The sequence below is a fragment of the Balaenoptera borealis genome, assembly GCF_965194805.1.
Source record: "Balaenoptera borealis genome assembly, chromosome: 10".
Taxonomy (NCBI): Eukaryota; Metazoa; Chordata; class Mammalia; order Artiodactyla; family Balaenopteridae; genus Balaenoptera; species Balaenoptera borealis.
This window is the reverse complement of record NC_138874.1, coordinates 90,841,978-90,865,020: the sequence shown is the minus strand read 5'-3', so window position 1 is coordinate 90,865,020 and position 23,043 is coordinate 90,841,978. Positions and strand designations below refer to the sequence as shown.

General features: G+C 51.9%; 1 long non-coding RNA gene across 3 annotated transcripts in view; it reads left to right on the top strand.

The window, feature by feature from the left end:
• Nucleotides 1-23,043, top strand: part of LOC309636103 — a 164,843-nt gene that overhangs the window by 56,667 nt on the left and 85,133 nt on the right. Inside the window, exon 4 of one of the 3 annotated variants that reach the window (XR_014249233.1) lies at nucleotides 491-13,986. The exons of the other annotated variants lie outside the window; for them this stretch is intronic. This is a non-coding gene — a long non-coding RNA (uncharacterized lncRNA). Of the gene's footprint in view, nucleotides 1-490; nucleotides 13,987-23,043 lie in introns of those variants that run through there. 3 annotated transcript variants of the gene reach the window in all.

Genomic DNA, 23,043 nt, shown 5'->3' with positions numbered 1-23,043 from the left:
AACACAGCCAAAAATAAAAACAAATAAATAAATAAATTTATAAAAAAGAACAAATAGGAAACAAAGACATTTTTAAAAAAAAGAACTTACCCTAAGGAGTTAATTGTACAAGTGTGAAAAGATCTGTCCACAAATCTATTCATCTCAGTGACTTTAAAATAGTGCAAAACTAGAAATAACCTAAATGCTTATCAACAGGAGACTGGCTCAATACATTATACAGTAGAACATACTGCAACTATTACAACAATCAAATTGCTCTATATTCATTGAAACAGATTGGCATCTAAGATATATTTTTATGCAAGAGAAGATTACAGACCAGAACATAGAGTTTGATACTGTTTATGTCATATTATGCACCTGTGTCTATATGTTTATTTAGAGGCAGAAAGAGTTGTCTGGTAGAATGGTCACTAAAATAGCAACAGTGGTTGTCTGACTTATGTGGGCATTCTTTTTGTCTCTCTTCTCTGTATTTTCTGTGTAGGAAGGAAGGGAGGAAGGAAAGGTGAAGAAAGGAAAAAAAGAAAGCTGCTTCCTGTGTGCCTTCTCTTTACCAGTCTCTGCACTCAGCACAGAGGGCACAGCAATGAGGGAGGTGCTGATCCCCTTAGGGACTGTCCAGGATTAAACCTCCACATCGAAGGTGTTGGGGCTGACAGTGTACTTGATGGTGACAAACACTGTACTTGATGGTGACATCCCAAATGTCCTATATCTACAAACTGTGTCATCTTCCTCCGTCTGCCTGCTCCTTGCTGAATCTGTGTTCATCTTTTAGAAGCACAGTGAGACAATGTGGGTCCCCTGGAGAGCACATGGGCTTGGCAGTAGAGGAAAGGAGATTCTTGGGCAAGGCTGGAGCAGCTGTGGAGACACCTTTTGGGGAGGGGAACCTAGGGCAGCCTCTGTCCTCGGTGCCCCTCCCCATGATAAGGGATCTCTTAATCATTTTTTTTACTTTCTTGGTCAAAATAATCCTCTTGAAAGTGCCTGAAATCATTCTCCTCTGGGGATGAACTTCTTAGGGCTTTGGGCCTATAAATGATTCTAGAGGCCAAGGATTTCACTGCTCCCCATATGGTCCCATTTTGAGGATCCTTTGCTTGAATACCTGCAGGCCAGGAGACTTGCTCCCACCTAAGATGGGCTTTTTGGTTTCAGGCAGCTCTAACGATTAGAAAATTCTTAAAGAAGTAACCCAAATCTGCCTCCTGGAAGGTGTCTGTCCTTCATCCCCACAAAGGAGATGTTCTTCAAGGATGGTAAAAGGTAAAGTAGTGTCTGCTGAGAGTCCTGAGGTCAAAGGGAGATGTGAGCTGGGACAGTGCAAGAAAACAAGTGGGAACAAACTCAGCCACTGCCATTGTACCCAACCCCCAGCTGCCATCATGCCAACTTGTGGACCAACGTGTGGGCTCAGGGATTCTCACTGTGGGAAAAGAGCTAAACAAATGCTAGCAATGTCAGGGAGACAGACATTGTAACAGGGAAAGCAAATGCTGTCAAATTCCACTGAACTCACTTACGAATTAAGGTGACATTGAGCTACTCACCCTTTGGGCTGGTCACCTCTTGGGCTGATGGCCCATACCAAAAAAACACAGGAGAACTTTATAAGGTATTGAAAAATCCCTTTAAATTTGAGATCTTGTATGAGGGAAAGAGGAATCCCTTATTTGACCTGATTTTACTCCATGAAAATAATACACCAAGGATCAAGGACAAGCCCCTTTTCTGGGCATGTCCAATGGACATGATGCAACCTGACTCCTGGCAACCTCTTGGGCCTCCTCCCTTCCCCACCTCCCCACCTTCCTCAAATGCCACATACCAGAGGGTCATATCCTCCCTCATCTCTGCTCTTCTGAATCTGCGGTGCCCTCTGCCTGGAATTCCATGTCCCACCCCCTTGGCTGGTAAACTCCTCTTTTTGCCCAGACTCAATTCTTGCTGAGCCCTGCAATATCTGTGTTTGACCCCTTTCTGTTGGCCCAGGGCATCTTGGGCTGCTCGGACCTGCATCTTGCACATTGCTTTGTGGTTGATTGACTTGTAGGTCTTCCTCCTTCACTAGAACTGTGACTTCCCTGAGGGCAGGGTCTACATCATATTTTTTGTACCGCCAGTGCCAATCCAATGCCTGACACCCAGTAGACATGCAGAAAACAGTTGAATGAATGAGGAGGTATTGAAAATGCGGTGCATGACCTTTATCAGAGGCAAATTCAGCCTCTTTTCAAAGTTGGTCTTGGAATGATAGGGTGAGGGGAGAGGCATTCTACCTCATCTAGTGTCAATACTAGAATGGTTGTGTGGCCTTGGGCAACTTACTGGATCTCTTTGAGTCTTAGTTTCCTTATCAGTGAAGTGGGAATATATAATGGTATTTGCTCCCAAGAGTTGTTATGACAAATCAAAGGTAGCAGTTCAGTGTGAAGTGCCTGATACAGCACCTGCCACAGATGAAGTGCTATTATTATCGAAATTTTCGTTACTTGCGGTGGTCACAGGGATTATTATCATTATTATGTAGTAGCCCATTTCTCCCACCTGGAAAACTCTGCCCCGTCCTTCAAGGCCCCAGATCAAATGCCACCTCATTTAAGAAACCTTCCCAGATCCCCTCAGGAAGTCAGTCACCGGCTCCCCTCTTGAATGCGCAGCACTTTGTGTATACTTCCATTTGCGCATTCACGGGGCACTGGGATGTTTGTAGAGATCTGTCCCCCTGCTTGATGGTGAACTCCAGGCAGACTAAGGTAGTCTCAGTCCTCCTTTGCCCCCAGCAGGTCTGACACGTGGGAGAAGTTCAGAAATGCTGGGTGAGTTGGAGGAACTTCAGAGCTCCCAAAAACCTGAACATGTGTTGGAAATGAGTGAATATGTGGTATTAATGACGACTCAAGGCACTGAGTTGCCGCTGCACCACAGACTGGGTTGCAAGGTCTAAAATATATAGTGCAGATGATGCTACAATCTCAATATATTTACAGAATTTTCTTTTTTTAAGAAAGGAGGGAAGAAACTCTGCCTGAGAGATACCATTACCGTAAAGGAGGAAGGTGGTCCCCTCCGCTTTTTTCTCCCCCCTGCCTCGCTTGGTCCCCCTCACCAGGACAGGGCTCTCAGTTTTGCTCCTGCCCTGGCCCAGTCATGCTGTAAGTATGCTTTTGCAGGGGCTGGCCTGAAGCACAACCTCCACTATCAGACTAGCCCATAGGTGTTTATTTACACCAAGTGAGCTTAACAGCTGCCAAATTAGGAGGGTTGGGAGAAATCTGTCCCAAACTCCGAGAGGGTTGTGATTGAGGTCTTATTTTCCATGCACCTGTGCATCCATTTGTGGCCTTTTGCACAGGTATTTCCTATGGACACAGCAGGATGTTAATAATAACTAATGCATAATAATAACAATACTCCTCACCTGTACTGCATTTAATGGCCTCTCAGATCACGTTCACATGGCCTCATTGTTTCCACTAATCTTCAGGGAGTGAGGTATGTGGAGCAGATATTATTCCCATTTTACAAATGGGGAAACTGAGGCCAAGAGGACTTGCAGAGGGCCACCCAGTTACCTAGAGGCAGATCTGAGAGGTGAACTCGGGGCCCAGCGTAAACCCCGGTAGTACTTGGGCACCAGCACCTGCAGGCATGTGGCCTGCGCACACCTGGGGGAGCTGTTCAGGACCCGGCAGCAGCCGTAAAAGGGTGGAGGCCGAACTGTCTCAAGCCTTGAAATTAGTCCCTTTCTTGGGGGACTTCGTGCCCTGGGCTGGTTTGGCTGCGGGGCGGCTGCGCGAGGGCAGGGAGCTGGAAGGAGGGTCGCGCCGACGGGGCGGGCGCCTCGCTAGTGCGAGGAAGGCGTGCGCGAGACCATCCACCCACCCTCCCGGCGGGAAGACTGAGGCTCGGGCGGCGGACGGCCGCCCCCTGGTGGCGGCGGGGCGGGTGGGCAGCGGGGCCCGGCCCGGCCGCCGCGCGTCCTGACTCCCGGGCCCGGCGGAGGCGCGTCTCTCGAGGCGCCCGCTCCCCTCGCCGCCTCCCCCGCTCCCTCCACTTTGGGGATAATTTAACATGTTTCACACTAACTTTCTCGTAATGGCCGAGGAGCCTTTAGAAATGCAGCCTCCCCGCTTTATCGGCGGCCGCGCTAATGGTTATCTCGCAGCCGTGCCCCCGGCGATCCTGTCAGGAGTAAATAGAAGCTGACACAGTCATTTGCTTAAATCTTCCCCACACTTTTGCCGCATTTCCCTCCAGAGGATACCCCTGAAACAACAATTATTTGAAATGTCACGCGTTTCTGCCCCTGGGCTACCAACAAATGAACATTAAATCTATTAACAGCAAAAAAAAATTAAATGTTTACTTTTCCGCGAAGGTGTGAGGGGCCGGAGTCAGGGAGGGGCCGAGGGAGAGGCAGAGACAGGGACAGATACCCGGTGACAGAGAGCGAGAAACCGAGAAGCCCAGGCGTGCGGGGGAGAAGAGAAAGCGGGAAGAGCCGGGCGAGGCGGACCAGAGAGGCAGCAGGACAGACTCGGAGCAGGCAGCCGGGGACCCAAGGAAGGGAGCCTGGGGCGGGGAGGAAGGGCCAGAAACACAGAGAGCAAGACAAAACAGAGACCGAGACCAAAAAAGACATGTGGAAAGACAGACTCCAAGAGAGAAGGAAGGAGGGCCAAGGCCGACACCCACAGAATGAGAAATGAGAAAAAGCAGAAAGAAGCATCTCCCACTCTTAACGCTGCCATCCTCCCAGTTTAAAAAGCAAAATTACAAACAGAACCCGCGGGCCTTGCCCAGAGGTGTGCTGGGGTGAGCAGGGTGTGCTCTGGCAACAGCACTTACTCTCTTAGGCCTTACCCTGCAGCCCGGTTTCCTTTGGGCCTCAGCGGGCCTGGCCTGGGCTTGCCGCAGGGGTGGGGTGAAGGGGGTGGCGGTAGGGCTCTGCCCTCCATGCCCCACCCAGCAGCAGGGTGGGGGAAAGGTTTGGAGCACCTGCAGCTGGAGAGACTCTGGGGACAGCAGGTGTTGGGTGAAGCAGATAGGCGTCTGGGTCCACTGCTGGGGGCCCATGGCCATCCTGGCTCACGCTGTGACTCAGTTTCCTGGTCTGTATAATGGGAAGCAGATCCCTGGGCCTCCACTCCACAGGTCACCTGAGTGCCAGACTGTCCTGAGTACAATGGCTCAGTTGACCTCCCATGGGCCTGTGTGACATTTGACAGATTTCATACCTGGTCGTGTGGAAGGATTTGGGGTATGTATGATCTTGTCCTTTGGTTCCCCAAGGTCAGTGCCTCACCATCGGTGAGGTGTCCACAGAGCACCCGCTGTGGGGAACAACCCAAGGGAGGGCCAGGAATGTCCCTGATCATTGTGGACCACTTGTTTCTCCACACGTTCTACAGTGCTCAGTGAGGGGCCAGTGAGAGGGTCAAGGGCCAAGCAGCTGGGAAGCCAGTGAGGAGGGCCTCAAACAGTTGGAGGCAGCAGTGGGGTTGGGGGGGATGAGGGAGGTGGCGGTGGGTGAAGGGCCAGTGTGAGCTATTTTCACTTCCCAGCTCCCCCTACCCTTGCATCTCCTGGTCCTCTGTGGACTGTGTTCCTGTGACATTTTCAGTTAAAACAAATGCGTCAGGTTTCATTTCAGTGCGAGGCGAGGGCTCTCCGTCCGTCCTGGGCCAATGCAGCATGGCCAGACGCCTTTGGATTCTGGTTTCACTGCTCTCCTGGGGACAAGTGTCCAAGCTGAGGCTGCACGCCAGGGCTCTTCGTTAGTGTGTAACTGGGTGTGAACACTAGCTCCATACACATACATCTGCCTGCACCAGTAACTCATATGCAAAGACAGAAGGGAGGCTATGAATTTGCTCTCACGCTACTGCTTTAAATTTTCACACTTTTAGCCTCATATGAACCCAACTTTGAAATATACATTCAGAGCACATTCATGTGGGTACACAGACGCTCACCTTCCATATTCAAACGTAACCTTGCACACTCAGATATACATTCAAGGTGACTCCTTCCCCCTGCCCTTCACCCTGACAATGCCCACCTCCAGGTCACAGAGACTGTGTCTCTTGTCTGAATGTAAAGTCGTGTATGTGTGCTTGTGTGTGAGTGGCAAAGAATACGTGCAAGTGTTTTTGTGCTTTGAATGTGGACATGTTGCCGCATACAAGGAGGCTGTGTGTGTTTGTGTGTGTCTCTTGGAGTGCTGTGTGCCTGTGTGGTTGTGTGTGACTGAAAGTGTGTGTGTGTGGGGGGGTGGGTGCTATTTAAATAAAAAAGAAAGGAAGTGAATCAGGGTCGTTTCCATTTTAATTGTAAAACAGATAAGCACTAAACACTTTGAAAAAGTAAATGACTTGAGAATAATTACTCTCTATTACCCAGCGTCCCAGGGGGGCAGTTGGAGGAGCCCAGATGGCTACAAAAATGGGATTTAGCAGAAAATTGAAGACATTATTCACCGTAACACATTATCAATTACCTTCATATCAATTACAATAACCTTACATTAGCGAGGGGCCCCAAGACCCTCAAGCCCTGAGACTGTGGAATCACTGCAGCCCCGTGGGGGAGGGGTAAGAGGATGGGAGGGAACTGGGAGGGTCTTGCTTCCTTCTCTCTCCTGGAGATGCTGCTGGCTCAGGCCCTCACACCCTATTCCAGGTCTCCAGTCCCCAGATTTTCCCGGTCCCAGCACCCTGGGCTGGGGGTTGAGTGGAAGATGACGAGTGGGAGCAGGTAGTGAGCTGAGGGGGTGAAGGATTGAGAAGCTGACAGACGGAGATACAGAGGCCAGGAAGTGGAGGTAATAAGAGGCTGAGGGTTGAGGGAAATATAGGGATGGGGGTGGTCTAAATTGGCCCAAGAAATCCGAGAGGCTGAGGAGATTGAAAATCTGGAGGGATAAGGGGGCTGGGGTGCTGAAAAGTCCCCTTCTAGAAATCTGCTTTTATTCTGTGGTCACTTCCTAGTCCATCCACTCCCCTCCATCCCCTCCCCACTCCTCCGAAGGACTTAGGGTTTTTCTAGGCTTTCCCTTCTCCCATCTCCCACTCCCTGCCTGCTGCAGTTTCTGCTGGTTCTTTCCTCCCACCCCAAAGTCTCCTAGATGGAGTAAGATGGGGGCTGGGGGTGGAGGCCCTCATGAGAATGAGTTGCACTGAAGGTAATGAGCCTTAGTCCCTGCAGTAGGAAGCACAGGAGACTAAAGGAAGAACTTCCTAGAGTAGACTCTGAGACTGAATCTATGTATCTCCCCGCTGTGACCTGGGAACCAGTTGGTGGGGAAAGGAGCCTGAAAACCCCACAAGGGCAGTGTCTAAGACAGAGTTAGAATGAAGAGTGCACTGATTCCAACCCTGACTTCTCCCTGCTCCCCCCCCTCCCCCGGCACACATACCACCCTTCACTGACTTGTGGGGAACCAGCCAAGCCGGTCCTGCCCAATATGGCAGCCACAAGCCACACGTGGCCATTGAGCGCTTGAAATGTGGCTAATCCCAATGGAGATGTGCCACAAATGAAAAATGCACACTGATTTTTAAAGAATTAGTATTGAAAAAGAACGTAAAATGACTTATTAATACTTTAAAAATATTGGCTACATGTTAAGATGGCATTATTTTAGCTATATTTTAAGTATTTATTTAAATTCTAACTACTTAAATATTAATTTAAAATTTAATAAAATAGTCAATTAATTTCACCTGTTTCCTTTTATTTTTTTAAAAATGTAGCCACTAGGAAATTTTAAATTGCGTATGCAGCCCACCCACATTTTATTTCTATTGGACAGTGTTGAACTAAAGCTCCTGGGAAGGAACAGGGTTTGGGATGGGGGCAAATTCCTGGTGTCCCTCCCTGGGATTCACTTCAATAGGGTCCTCTTTTTCCTAGAGGAAGGGGTCCCCTAAGGAACAACCCTTCTGAGATGGAGCTGGGCAGGAATCTTTTCCTTTTCCTTTTTTCTTTTTCTTTTACCTTTTCCTTTTCCTTTCCTGAAAGCCAGGCCCCCATATCAGCCATTTGGGCCAAGATTCCCAAGGAAACAGAAGCCCATGTAGTCACAGGTTCCCACGTCCACTTTATCCCCTCTCAGTGCCCGTCCTCAACATGCGCACGTATACTTTCTGTCCTCACGTGCTCATTTGTACATTAACACATTCTCCCACAGGGCACATATATATCCATCTCCCTCACAAGGGCACACTGCTCACCTGCATAATCTCACATTCACACAGACTGTGCAACATGCCCTCACACTTTCTGCCACGTGACAGCTTCATGTGGACGCACATGCATTCACACACCTCATCCATGTAGACACGTGCGTCCTGCTCCACACACACAGCAGGGCTAGGAGGGCAGGCCTGGGCAAAGTTGTCAGCTTGATTCATAGTGTGTGTGTGCGTGTCCAGGGGAGTGAGAGCTAATAGTGCCCCCCACCCCTCAGGCTGGGCCCAGAGGACTAATTGCCAGTAATGAGCTAAAAGGAGCTCAGAGCTGGCCTCAGGCACTGGATGAAGATGTTTCCAGAGACCAGCCAGAATCTGTCCTGCTGTTTTGTTGATAGAAAATCCTTCTCCCCCTGGCATCCCCTCTCTGTCTCTGTCTCCCCTCCTGTGGCTCCCTCTGGTTCCCACAGCCTCTGAGAAGTCCAGCCATACCCCATCCCTGACTCTCCCATCAGCCTCTCTGACTCCTCCCGAAGGTCCTACCCCATCAAAGCATTTGCCCTCTCTCCTGCCCTCTTCTCTCCTCCCTAATGGGGGCTTCCCAGGGTATCCACTGAGCAGGAGACAGATTTCCAGTGGCCAGATCTAGGGGTAATGGGAAAGGTTGCAAGGAGGCTGACTGTAACTGAATCTGAGGAAAACCTTTCTGGTAATGAGATCTGCCCAATAATGGAACAGGACCGTGCTGAGCTCCCCATCACTAAAGTATTCAACAGCACCCACTGAGGATGCCGTAGAGAAGACGGCCCCACTGGAAGGGAAGTTGCACAGAATGACTCATGAGGCCTCTTCCTGGAATTATTATTATAATTACTCATATATTATTAATACAATTATTTACTAGTATTAATTATTATAGCTACCATAGGTCAAGCACCTATAAAATGCCAGGTACTTTACATTTTTAGCTGTCTCTGTTCATCCTCACAAATGTTTACCTGCAAAATAGACATTATTATGCTCATTTTACAGATGAGTAAACTGAGACTCACAGAGGTCAAGGTAGGTGCCAAAGCCACATGGCCAGTCAGTTACAGAGCTGGGATTTGAATCCAGTCTGTCTGACTTTCATGCTCATACAATTTCCACTAAAACTCATTCATTCATTCTCTCAACAAACATTCATTCATCAAATAGAGAGCCTCTGATTTTGCAAGTAAATAATGAAAGGGACTGAAAAAAAAAAAAGAATGAAAGGGACTGGAATCTTTAAACTTAAAGGAATTTGGGGGGGTGGTGGGAACCTATGTCTCAGTTTAGAAACAGAAGAAGAAAAATCCTCACAAGAGACTCCCTCCACCATCCCCTAAGTGGCCATATGTGTCTGGTGTGGGCAGGCATATCTGTGTGTATATAAATCCACGTGGGAACACACAAAGAACCTGCAGCCAGAGGGGTCTCGGGGAGAACTGGAGGGCACGATAGCCCAGTGCCATGCTTTGCCAGTCAGAGGGAGGGATCTGGGTCCATAGAAACCCACCCCTCATATTGGCACATTGGTGTCATTCAGTGAGGGTTAGGCAGGATTCGAGAGCCCCCTAAGCACACTTCATTCCCCTTTCTCCACACTCACTCTGATATTTGGAGCAGGGGGTGGGCAGAAGGGAGGGAAGGAAGGAGAGAAAAGGAGGGACAGGCGCTAGGGTGGGACAGGGCAGGGGTGGCACCCAGAGATTTGGAAGCTGTTTGGGATGCAAATATGTGTAAAAGCTTTGCATTGCCTCCCCTGAGAAAGGAGCCTAAAATTGAAGTCTAATTATAATGAATGATTGTTAATGAGTTGTCTAAACATAATAGATGGAAAGAATTAAACACCCAGAAGAAACAGGGTTTCATTAACGCACAATAAAGAAACCACAAGTGGGGTGAACAGAGGCCCCCCCCCCCTGCTTTGTGGAATACAACCCCTCTTTACCCTGTGGATGGGCCTGCCAGCTGGGAGCAAGGCCAGGATCCCACAACTGGGAAGCTTGGTGACCCTGAATGTTGAGGGCACATGTCTACAAGGGTGGGCATTGTCTGGACCCACATCTGCTTGGGTATACATGGGTGCCCACCTTAGACAGGCATGTCTGCAGCCCTATGGGTGTTTAATCAAAGTAAGTGAGTATGTCTGTTCCTGTGAGTGGACTCTGGTGGGTGGTGGAATGTGAATCTCAGAAAGGGGCACCCAGGTCAGGAGCAGCCTCTGGGCTTTGGTGGTCCTGCTGCAGCCAACCTCCTGCCCCCCACATCTCTTGGCTCCCAGAGAGGGAAAACAGCTGGGAAAGGACACATGTGTACCCACGTACACATGTGAACAACTCTGAAGGTCAAGAATCAGCCACACCCATTTGAACTCAGAAGGTCAGAAGGAGGAAGGACATCAGAGATCATCTAGTCCAAGCCAGATGACCTAATACAGATGATGTCCCTGAGGTCCCTGAGGCCCAGAGAGGGAAAGTGACAATTCCAAGGTCACACAGCCCAGAGCTAGATCTCCTCATACTAGTCTAGGGTGCTCTAGTTTTTAGAGCATTCATCTCTCATGAGTGTGTAGCTTGGAGCAAGGCCACTCGCACAATAAGATAATGTTCTACATATCACACACAGGCAACACTGGGACCCAGACTCTTCTGGGTAAGGCATGAATGTTTAGGGGTTCCAAGGAAGGCAACAGGAGACATGTTTGTGTAGGGAGAGGCTGGGCAATGCCAAGTGGTCCCAGGATGGCACAATGTACAGGAGCACACGTACATATGGGTTACTGGAGGGCAGAGCAGGAGAGCTGGAGAGTGAGCTTTGATTGACAGGTTAATGAAGCGCTTTACACTGGTGGTGTAACTGCAGAGGCAGGCTGTGAGCGGGCACACACACACACCCACACACAAACATACACACCCTGACACACAAGCAACACCCAGCAGGGCAGAAGCCAGGCTGGGCAACCTCCAGAGTGGTCTCCCTGAAATTAAAAGGATGCCCTCTCTGCACCTCCAGCCCTGACTTTCCAGGGTTCTTGTGGGTTTGGTGCAGTCCTGCAGTCACATTGATTTAGTCAAGGTCATGGGTGGATAGGGAGGTGTGGGAACCAAGAGGACCTGGGATCCTTGGTTCTCTGTGCTCAGTGTTGAGGTGACCTCACCCACAGAGGGAGCAAGGACAAGGCTCAGACTGAGCCCAAACACCCAGGCAGACTCTATGGTGGGGATGGGGGTGGGGTGGACTTGGGAGTTAGACATTCTAGATGGACATGCAGGTTCTCAGCCTATCCTCCAGACCCATCCCAAACCGGACAGCCTACCCTCCCGCTACCTTCGCCCTTCCTTTGACCCCGCCCCCCTTGGAGCCAACACTGATTGGCTGCCATGTAGGCAGTGCCAGCCAACCAGCCCCCGCAGCGCCAAGAAAAGTTAATTTGGAGTTCTGGTCTCTTCCCAGGATGCATTTGGGCGGCCGCCCGTAATGAGATGCATAATTGCGGAGGCCTGCCAACAAAAGCAGGCTGAATTTAATTGAGTCAACGCATGGCCATTAATAATCTGACGGCAGTCCTCCCCCACCCCCACTCCACTCCCACCCGCCATCATCCAATGCTCTGCAGCCCCCACTGAGCTCACTGGGCTCCCATCCGGGCCGGCCTCCTGTTCAGGGGGAAGCAGGTCTGACCATTCCCCAGCCTGCCCCAGTGCTGCCCCATTCCCCAGTGCTGGAGAGGCTGAAGGGAGAACCCACACTCCCCTAAAATATCTCATAATAAACCTGCCCACCCCTTCTCCATACCTTGGTTTGCACCTGCCTCCCACCAAGCCCTTTCCCCAATTCAGTCATTACACAGATATATCCTGAACTCCCATCATGTGCCAGGCACTGGGCTTGGACCTGGGAACACAGCAGCCAACACAGACATAATCAGCCTCCTGGAGCTTAGTGTCACTATTCATCTGTCCTCTCACACCCTTTACAAGTTCCTGACTCTCATACTTGTCCCCAGATCCCCACACCCATGCTTGACTCCACACACCGGCCCTCATACACGTTCCCCACTTGCCTGCCCCCTACACCTGTCCTCACAGCCCTTTCCCATACCTGTTCCTTTTATGTCTTATTCAGACACCTATCCACAATATACCTTTCCCCATAGACCTGTCCCTGGCATCTATCCCCCATACGTGTCCCCAAATCTCCTGCCTGTCCTCATACACGATTCCCGTAGAGAACCCTGTCCACACACACCCTCTCCCACACATCTGCTCCTTTCCTCTCACACCAGTAACTCTGTCATGACTGCTTCACTGGTATCCTCTCCCTGCCATTTATCCCCCCCCCATCTCTCCCTTCATCAGTACACCTACCCTCCCAGACCTACAAACCTCATCCAAACTCTCCAAGTGGTCTCATCTCCTAGAGCTGTTCCTGCATCAGTAAAATGGGGATAATATTAGTAAATGCCTTATGGGGTTGTTAAAATGATTATTTCATGAGATAATCCAGGCAAGGGGCACCCAGAAGCACTCTCCAGTGGTGGTTGTTGACTCTTGCTGGGCGGAGACAATCTGATAAACTCCCCCACAGTGAGCTATGGACTGCCCAAGCTCCCGAGTGACCTCTTAGGATAACCTACTTTTTATAAGACTAGCCTGGAGTGGGCCTGGCCTAACCCCAATAGCTGAAGCGCAAATGGTGGAAATCTAGGCAGTGACCAGCTTTTCATCCCTCCCCAGGAAGGTGGGCTTATCGGCATCCTCAACTGTTCCACATACACCTGTTTATCCACAGTTCCCCCAAGGGGAGTGGAAAGACCTAGCATCCCTCAAAGTGGCATGGGGTTTGTGGGAGGAGGGAGCGGGGCACTGCTATTCTACCCACTCTCCCCCTTTCAGTAAATCTCTTGTAGGGTGGGAGAGGTCAGTCTGAGGGTGTGGGTGGAGTCTTGGGGGCACTGGGAGGCAAAGTTCCTTATGAAAGGAGAAGAGGGCTCTCCTTCCCATTTATTCCTCAGTTTCCTCCGTAAGGCCAGAGGAGGCAAAAGAAGAAGGGAAAAGAGCCACTACTTGGGGGAGAGGAGGTGGCACAGGGAGAGCTGGATCTAGAGCTCCCTATTCCCACCCCTACCCACCAGTTTCCCTGGTGGGGGCCTGCGGCTGGCTGTGGGTGATTAGCAAAGGAAGATAAGATACCCTCTGCCCCCAGCCCCGGTCCTGAACCTCTCCTTTCAAACCAGTCTGTCTGCCCGCCGGCTTCCGGGAGGAGGTGTCTGGGCCGCGCTCTGCTGGGGCCGACTGGCGGGCGCGCGTGCGGGCACGCGACTCCTCGGAGAATCCCCGTCACCGCCGAAATCGCCGAAATTGGCTGCAACTAGTAAAGATGCCAGGAATTTGCACCTTGCTCTGTGACCTAAAGCAAAAATGACATGAACATTGACAAATTTGACAAGGAAATTTGTGCAAAAAACAACTTCTATTTGGCTAGCCAAGCAGCAAATATGCCGGATGATACGCTTTATTAAGCAATCCATTTCTCAGCAATAGCGGCGCCATCTGCAAAGGTTACCGCGCATCAGGCTCGGCACAGAATTTCATCTGCGTCTGCAGTCGGGGCCGCACACGGACACATTTTTCATGTACATGCGATTCCGGATGCAAATAGAATCCGTGATGAAGGAGGTGACCTTCTGGGCCGAGCCGCGCGCACGCTAAAGTCACGCGCGGGCCCGCGGGGAGCTGGCGGAGCAGGAAAGCTGGAGGCTCGGTGTGGGGGCGCTGAGGGTTGAACGCAGAGGGGGGTGTGGGAGGGGTCAGGGAGCGGGGGTCCGTGGGGAAGGAATCATAGATTGTAGCGCTTTGGGTCTGGAAGGGATTTAGGAGAGCTTCGGCTCAGTCCTCTCACTTTACAGATGTGGAAACTGAGGCCGAGGACGGGAAGGGGCTTGGCCAAGGTCATACAGCACGGGGTGGTAGGCCTGGAGCTGGGCCCCGGTGCCTTGATTCCCAGTCCAGTGTTGGCACTGAGGGTTCTGGGCATAGTGAGAGTATGCTTGGGTTCAGTCCGTTTCACCACTGCTAACTGTGTAACCCTGAGCAAATTAATAAAGCTCTCTGTGCCTCAGAGTCCTGTTCTGTACAAGGGAGATATGCTCCTACCCACCCCATAGCCTTGTTATGGAGGACTGAGTTAATATGCATAAAGTGCTTGGAACAGTGCCTTTCAGGGAGTAAGCTCTATAAAAATGTTTGGTACGTAAATGTGTTTCTGCCCTTCCTGGGCTGATGGGAGATGGAGGACAGGCACAGAGGGAAAGCTCCCGTAGAGGCAGAATAGGTGCAGATGGGGAGAAATGGGTGAGCTAGCACTCTTCTCATAATGGGGTCGGGGTAGATACCTCATCCCTCTCAGAGGGAAGTCCCCTGCTCGCTTCTCCCATCCCTTCATCCCCTCTTTCTATCACCCCATTTTCCTGGTCTTCCTTCTCCCCATGCAAAAAAATAAAGTACACCTTCATTTCTCACCCACAGTCCTGTTCAGTTATCCATTTCTGCTTGTGGCCCATTGGGACCCCAGAGTCTCTCTGTCTTGTAGGACCTCCTTTCATACTTGTATCTTCAGTTATGCTCATTCCTCTGGGCTTTCTATTGGGTGAGGGGTCACTTAGGGAGGAGCTGTGCTTCTCACTGATGAAGCTGATCTATTGAAGTCTGTCTCTCCCACCACGAGTGACCTCACCCCCACACCCTTGGTAACTTAATGCCTCATCTCTGATTTGAGATAAAGCTCTACCTCCTTCTCTGGTCTACATTTTTCACCCCCATTTGTCCTTTTCCTGAAATCCCCTCCTCTCCCCCAAGCCAGGACTAATGTACGATGGCACCTATAGAAAACATCGTGATAAGTTTATTCTCTGGTGCCCACCCCCAACACACATGCTGGACCCCTGGGGAAGGTTCAAGCACCAGGCCCACCCTTTGGAATAGACAAGGTTTACTGTTTACCAGGTCTGATTCCCCTGTGCTCCTAACACTGTCTCCCCACCACCACTATGCAGTTTCTGAACACACTGCAGTCTCTCCCCAAGGCCCATGACTATGGGAGAGGTTTGGAGTATGACAGACACAGCCTCAAAGCTAGGCTTCCCAACCTAGCTACACTGTGAGCTTGAGTTAGGCACTTAACCTCTGGAACCTCAATTTTCTCATCTGTAAAATGGGGTATATTAATAGTAATAACCTTCTCAGGTTGTTGGATGGGTTCTTTGAAATAAAACATTTAAAATCAATCACTAAGTAATAAATGACTTTCTTTCCTCCTCTATTTCCCTTTGGGTCCCCCCACTCTGAGGGGCTTCTCAATCTCTCCCTTTCCACTACATCCCCCATTTGGGGGTATGTTTCTTCCAAAGGGCCAAGTATTCAACTGAAAGAAAATCCAGTCCTGCCCGAAGTCCTCACGTAGGGCTCTGAACCCGGATTACCGGGCAGAAGTCAGAAGCTGTAATGTTTGCTGGTTTGTTTAACCTTTAGAGGACCTACGACGTCCTCAGCTCAGCTCCCTGAGGGCTGTCTGAAGCGGCTCTCATTTACCCCTGCCTCCTAAGTAGCTGCGGGTACAGGTTAGCCCGATGAAGTGGTGGTTTTAGAGTGCCCTGCGTCCCTCAACGTACCCCCAAACCTGGCAGCCAAGAACTTGCCTTGATAACAGATGATGGGGCAGGGAACCACCCTAAAACATTCGCAAGGCCGGAGGGCCCCTATCCAAGGCCTTGACTCCCGTCGTCAACTCCTCTTCCCTTCCTCCAAGCCCCCCCCCGCCCCCCCCCCCCCGCCAACTCCCAGTCCTGGGGGCGCGTCCAGCTCCGGAGGGTCCATGACTGCCCGATTCAGGGGTTCTGAGGGTCGGAGGTCGGCGAGCCCACCTTGCAAGGTTGGTGCAGAAGGAGGTGCCCCGTGGTGCAAAACGACCGCGCAGCAACGGGAAGTTTCTGGCCCAGTCTAGAGGCAGAAGGGGCGGGGCTTGGGGCTTGGGGCGGAGCCATTCCCGGCTCTGCCCGCCCCTCCCTCCACAGCTCCGCCCCGTCCTTCCCGGCCCTCGCAGGCCGGCCCGCCCCTTCCCCGGCCCCGGCACGCTACAGTAATCCAGAATGTGTATTTCTGCAGATGATTAAATCAATACAATCCTGACAGGACTTGTTGGAACATGCTTCTTTATTTTGCGCAATTCCTTCCCCGCGTCGGCGGCATTTATCACCCGCTCGGCTGTCAGAGCCGAGATTGTGCGGGGCGAGGGCGGGGTAGGGTGGGGGAGGGTCGCGCTGGGGGCCCCGGCCCTTAGGCTTGCGGAGCAGACCCGCGGCCACCCTACACTAACACAGACAAATAAACTTAGGGGTCGGACTACGCCCCCACCCACACACTGCCAGCGCCCGGCTTCTTATGGTTGGGTCAGTGGGGGCGGGGAACAGGGAGATTTGGGATGGGGCCAGGAGGCAGGAGAGGCCCCCCGAAACGGGGACCGAGGGCCTCAGGCCGCACACACACTCCCCTTTACACACTGAGCCCCTACTCGAGGTCGGTGGCGTTGGGAGGCCCCAACGGACGGTGCTCCCGCGAATCCTCTCACCCTCCTTTGACCTTGGTCCTGGCAGCTGGGGACCCTCGGTGGTGGGATGGGGGAGGGTGGGAATCAGGATCCTTGGCCCTACCTCAGGCCCGGGGAGGCGGGGAGAGAAGGCTGGGCAGGAGGGAAAGGACGAGGAAGAAGAGGAGGAGGAGGGTGAAGAACCGGAGGATGATGAAAAGGAGGGAGAGGAGGAGGGGAGGGAAGAGGAAGGTTGGAGGGTGAGGAAGAGGAGCAGGGGAGGAGGGTGAAGGGAGGAAGACGTGGAGGAGGAGGACAGGGAGGAAGGCTTGGAGTCGGCGGCGGCCGGTGACAGGTGCCTCGGTGGTGGCGGCCCTCGGCAGACGTGATTGCCGCCGTGGCTGCGCGCCGGAGCGTGACTTTACAACTAATCCTGTTTGTAAGTTATTATTTATCTTCAGGAAAGTTTGTCAAACTTGGGCTTTGATTTTTCGCCCTGATTTCCCTCTTGTGGCGCGCTCTCGCACGCGCTCCCATATAATTTATGACTGCCTCTGGTCCTGATGACAGATTATTAAAAGTAGAATTAGTTTTTCGCGCAGAATTTTTCCACTGGGAATTGGGAAGGCAGCGCTCTCCGCGGAAGGTCTCCGGCGAGGTCTCCATTACTAATAGAAGTTTTTTGATGGGGTGAGGAGACTAATGATTTGAATTTACTGTGGCAGCAGTCACGTGGGCGGGAAGGCATCAGCCGAAGAGACAAGAGGTTAACTTTCTCCCTGTGGAGAGGTTTATTGGATTGTTTAGCAGCAGAAGGATAATGTTTTTGTCATAGACTGCTGGTGTCGCGCTGCAGTGCGGTGGCCGCCAGCGCCGGGAGAGGGGAGAGAGGGGGAGAGGGGGAGCCGGGGAGACCGCGAGAGGCGGACAGGCCGACGGACAAACCCGGGAGAGCGAGGGAATTAGAAAGGGACACGCAGAGACACGGAGAAGCAGGGCGAGGCAGGGAAGGACTCGAGAGAGAAGGAGACGCAGACTGACAGACAGAAAGACAAGAGCCCCAAGAAATACGACAGAGGGAAGGAGAGGCGGGATGGAGAGAGAGATCAGGGGCAGAAACCCAGCGAGACAAGAAGGAAAGAGGGGCGGAGGGGCGCTGCCAGCTCCCGGGGCTGAGAGGGGAGACCCAGGGGAAGGACGGGGTCCCAGGGGGCGTGCGATCCGGGCGCCCAGCTCTGCGGGGGTGGGGGATGATGGTGACCCGGGACCAGGCTGCCCTCGCCCGGCGAATCTGTTTGGGTATCTGGAGGCGCAGGCCGCGAGGGCGCCCGCAGCCGGGCGGGGGTGGCCCTGGCGGGCCCCGGGGGAGGGGGCGGAGAGGGGGTGGGAGCGCGCGCGGCGGCGGCGGCGGCGGCGCGTTCACCTGGCCGTGCGCTCGGAACTTGTACTCCCAGCATGCCTCGACAACATGGGAACCGGAGGGGAGTCGCTGCGCAGCTGAGAGCCTCGGCTTAATCTTATGCACCATTAAGCACTCAGCAGCAAGCCCGTCCTGTTCATATACATCATCCACGCTTAATAAACATAATGATGACATAAGATGTAATTCTAGATGAATTTTCATTTTATAGGGAAATGGAGAATTCCTGTAGAAGGGAAAAAAGTAAATTATCTGGGAAGTGCAAAATAAATGATGTTGCTCCCAGAGATGAATAGAGGTGTTAGAGGGAGAGAGGGAGAGAAGGAGGAAGGAGGGAGGGGAGGGAGGGAGGAGGGGGAGAGAGAGAGAGAGAGAGAGCAGAGACAGAGAGATAGAGTCACACGGAGAGAGGCAGAGACCTGGGCTAAGAAAGCCACGCGGGTATGGGGGTGGGGCGGGCTGTTGGACATGGGGGAGGAACCCGAAGGGATGAAGGCGGCTGAGGTCCGGGTGGGAGCTGTGGGAGGTCGGGGCTGGCGTTGGATGGAGGGGCCGAGGCTGGGGGCGGCAGCGGCCCGGGCCGTGGCGAGGGTGACGGTGACGGACGGGGCCCGGCCGGGCGGCTCATTCATCAAGAGAAGGATCAGGGGCCCGGGGAGTCACTTACGGGCGGAAATTGAATTCTGATGAAAGCGCGGAGAGGCGAGGGCGGGGGAGCGAGGACCAAGCTCGGGTCCCAAGTTCCCAGACTTGCCAAGGGGAGGGGGAAGGGCCCACAGAGACCTTCCAGATTGAGGTCCACGCCTCCTTCCTGTCTGGAACACACCAGACCCCCCAGCCCCTACCCCAGGCATCTGGCAGGGATGTCGGCTCTGCCTGGGAAGGTCTGCGGCCTGAGGGTGTATCTAGAAATGTAGCTGGAGCTCTCTTCCTGAGGATTTTGACCACAAGGTGCCCCCGACAGGCCAGGGGATGGCTGTGGTGATGGGGGAAGAGGTAGGAGGGTAGCGGGTTCTGTGAGAGAATTAGAGGGAAAGGGGGGCCAGAAGGGTTAGTGGAGATTTGGTGGTGGCTCTTCGATGACAGCCAGAGAGGGGAGGGATGGGTTAAATGGGGGGGGGGCAGTTACAGAAAGATCAGGAGTGGTTTATGGGGGAAATCAGTGAGAGGGTCTTAGGGCCAAGGAGGCCCCTACAGCGGAGGGTCTGGTGGAGGGTCAGTGGAGGGTCTGGTGATGGGCTTGGGGAATCTCTGGTGGGAGGAATGGTGTAGCTAATATAGAAGGCAGGCCCAGGACAGGAGAAGTGGGACTGTCAGCACATTAACGGCAGAGTCTTCCTCTATTAAGAGGGAAGGACCTCACTAATGAAAGTAGCAGCCTGGATAACACTGACAGGGTTCCCAGGAGGCAGGATGCGACGCGCCCCCCCGCCCCCGCCACCGCCCCGGCAGCCAGGGCAGCATGGAGGAGAGTCAGTTCCATCCAGAGTCTCCCCAATGGGGTGGGGACCTCTCAGGTGGCAGAAAGCCCCTAGCCTCTCCTGCCAAGGGCATGGAGTGGACATTTCCTGCTGCCACAGAGAAAGAAACAGAATAAAGATGGGGGCCCTGGAGAACTGAGGCTCGGGCTTAAATCTGCTGGATTGGAATAGGGCGAAGAGCTCCAGACATGAGGTTTACCCCTTGAAACATGTTCCTAAACCCACCCTAATTCTCCACACCTCCTCTGCAGTCAACTGTTAGCTTATCCACAAAGCCTTTGTGAGGTGCTTCCTACCCTCACTCAGGGGTGTTCAAAGCCTGGCGCCCAAAGAGACTGGAGCCCAGCAGGCCTGATCCCCAGCAGACAAGGAGAAGGGACAAGAACTTCATATCACAGAGGGAGAGAAACCATGCTCCAGGAATCACTGGTGCTACGGATGGTAGGCACGGTGAGGACCAGCGTGAAAGTCTTCTCAGAGAAAGTGGCATCAAACCTGGTCTTGATGATACCTAGGGCTCCACCAGGCAGAAATTGGAATGGGGGTGAGGCTAATGGTGGCATTTGAGGTAGGAAGAACAGAAGTGCGGAAGAGGGGAAACTGGAGGAGGTTGGGGAAACATCTAGTTTCCCTGTTTGCTTGGATGGGGCTTAGGAGGTATATTGAGGGGGTGGGGGAGCATCCCTGGGAGGCAAGTCTAGAAAAGCAGGTTGAAGGGGAAGGGAGTATCCTATCGTGGAGGGCTTGTTTGCCTGATAACAAAAGGAATATGACTTTTTCTTTGGGCAGTAGGGAACCATTGATAGTTTCTGAGCTGTAGAAGCAGAAGTCAGAGATGTGCTTTGGGACTGATTACATGGATAAGAGAATGGATAAGGGCAAAAGAGAAGGTGGGGAGGTCATGACCAGGATGACACTTTGCCCCTGTGCCTGGATGTCTCACCTCCCCAAGGACATCAAAGAGGTGTGAGAAAAGCAGCCCTCTGCAAGGAGAGCCCCTCATTCTTAATTGATTGAGTCCTCTCTCACCCCTCCTGAATTCCTTTCCTTCAGGATTTCACCTCTGAATGATTTTCTCTACCAGACCTTCAGCAAACAACCCGAGTCTCTTCCAGCTATTCCACCAGTGTCCTGCAGCGAGCGATGTGTTGAGCAGAGGGTGGTGGTCTTAAGGTCTGTGCATAAGAGTGTGGTGGTATCACGGTAGTTACTTGACTGATTGGTTCTGTCCCATCCAGGCTACAGGTGAGCTGGAAGAAAGTGGGCAGCAGAAGATGATTAGATTGTGAGGGTGTTATATCCACAAAGACCAAAGACACACAACCTCACACCGGGACATGATGCCACTCAGTCTTTTGCCTCCAGAGCCCAGGCTTTCAGAATTCTAAAGCTTCAAGAGTCCTTAGTGGGGACCCCGGATCCCAGGGGTCACTGGGAGGCCTTGGTGGATGGGACCATCATTTCCTGCCCTCTCCTCAACCCTACTTCACCCCATGCCCAACTCTTCCAGCTAATCCAACTGAGGGTAATCTGCAATTCTGTTTTAGGCTCCCCACCAAAGTGACCCTCATGCAGGTGCCATTTGGCACTAGGAGGGGGTGGAGCCTTGAGGGGCCTCCTGCCAGCTTACTCAGGAATACCTTTGTTCAAGCCCCATATGGGGAGCTGGAGCTGAAGCTGGAAGGTCAGTCCTGTCGCTGGTCTTCACAGGGCCAGAGGGCGCTGTTGGGTATGGAGTGGAAGGTGATTCCTTTGATCCTGAGGCCCCAGTGCAATCAGCTGCTGGGTGGGTGAGGGGTTAACAACGCACCTCTCAGAAAGCAGTAGGTCCTAGCAATAGAGCTAAGTACACCACTGTGGACAATGGAGAAACTACACAAATACCCACAATCTCCCCCCTCCTCTCTCTCTTTATCCATATTGTCTATGTAACCATTCATCTTAGACACACACAATATACCCAACACATAAAGCTAGACACGTACACAACTCCACATACATATATAGGCAGGGAGGCATGCCTAAACACACACATGTCCATTTGTGTGTATGTTGTTACACTGTGTGTTTGTGTGAATCACTATGTTTCAGTTGTTACAGTGTATGACTGTATGTCACAGTTTCACAATACACACATGACTGTGTATATAAGTCATATAGGGGTGCATTTACATATGCATGAACAAATGCATCGTGCCCAGTTCCCATACCCTAGGGATTCATTTAAAGAAGGGGGGAGGCAAAGGGGAGCAAGAACCTGATGGGGGCAAGTGGGGGTGGGGAACATGGCGGGGGCAGCACTTGAAATTGCAAGAACTACAGGGAAGCAATGAGCTGAAAAACCCAGGCCTGGCTCCTCCCGCCCCCCACCTCTCCACAGGCCCTCCCAGAAGGGCCCAGTGCTGCCGTCCCCTCACCTCCCTTGGAGCCCGAGTTTTAATTTGGGCGGTGTAATTTTGGTGCGAACGGTTGGGCGCCTTTCGTTGGGAAATTGGGAGGAATGCAAACAAGATTTCACTTCATTAAACAGGGGCAAACAGTAGAGAAATTGCACTTACTTATGGAAATGACTTTTAAACATGCACAGCATTTACTGGCACTGCCCGCGCTGAAATTCTGCGAGGATTATACATGTGAATAATTCACCGTGGGCCAATTAGAGCTCACTCTGACCCTAACCCCCACCAGCCCCCATCCCACCCCATCTAGATTATGGCTCATCCTCCTCCCTCCTCCAGCTCTCCTTCTTTCCCTCTCATTCCTAGTGTTTCCCTTTTGAACCCCTGCTGAGAAAGCGGTTGCCACACACATTTTAAGAGACACCTCAAACATGGTGACACACAGGTATTGAAATACCTTGAACATGTTCAGATACACAAAGACACAAATGTGCAAACCCACAGGGTGAAACACTCTGATGCCTCAGCATGGCGACACACATACATTTTGACAACTCAAACACGTTAATACAGTCAACAATTGTGACAAACAGGCTTTGTAACACCTTAAATATGGCAATACGAATTGTGACAATGTAAACATGATATTCACAGACACCTATTGTAACACTGTAACATAAATACTGATGCATAATTCATGCATGGTGACATACAATCATACACTGTGACAATTGAAACACAATGATTCACACAGACACACATTGTAACAACATAAACATTTGATAACACGTGCTCAAACATGATGGCATAGAGATTGTGCCAACTCAAACAGACAGATACACACCATGTTGTTAAAATGCAAATACATTGTCACATAAAGATAACCCATGACAACTCAAACTTGGACTCATACACAGAGACACATTGTG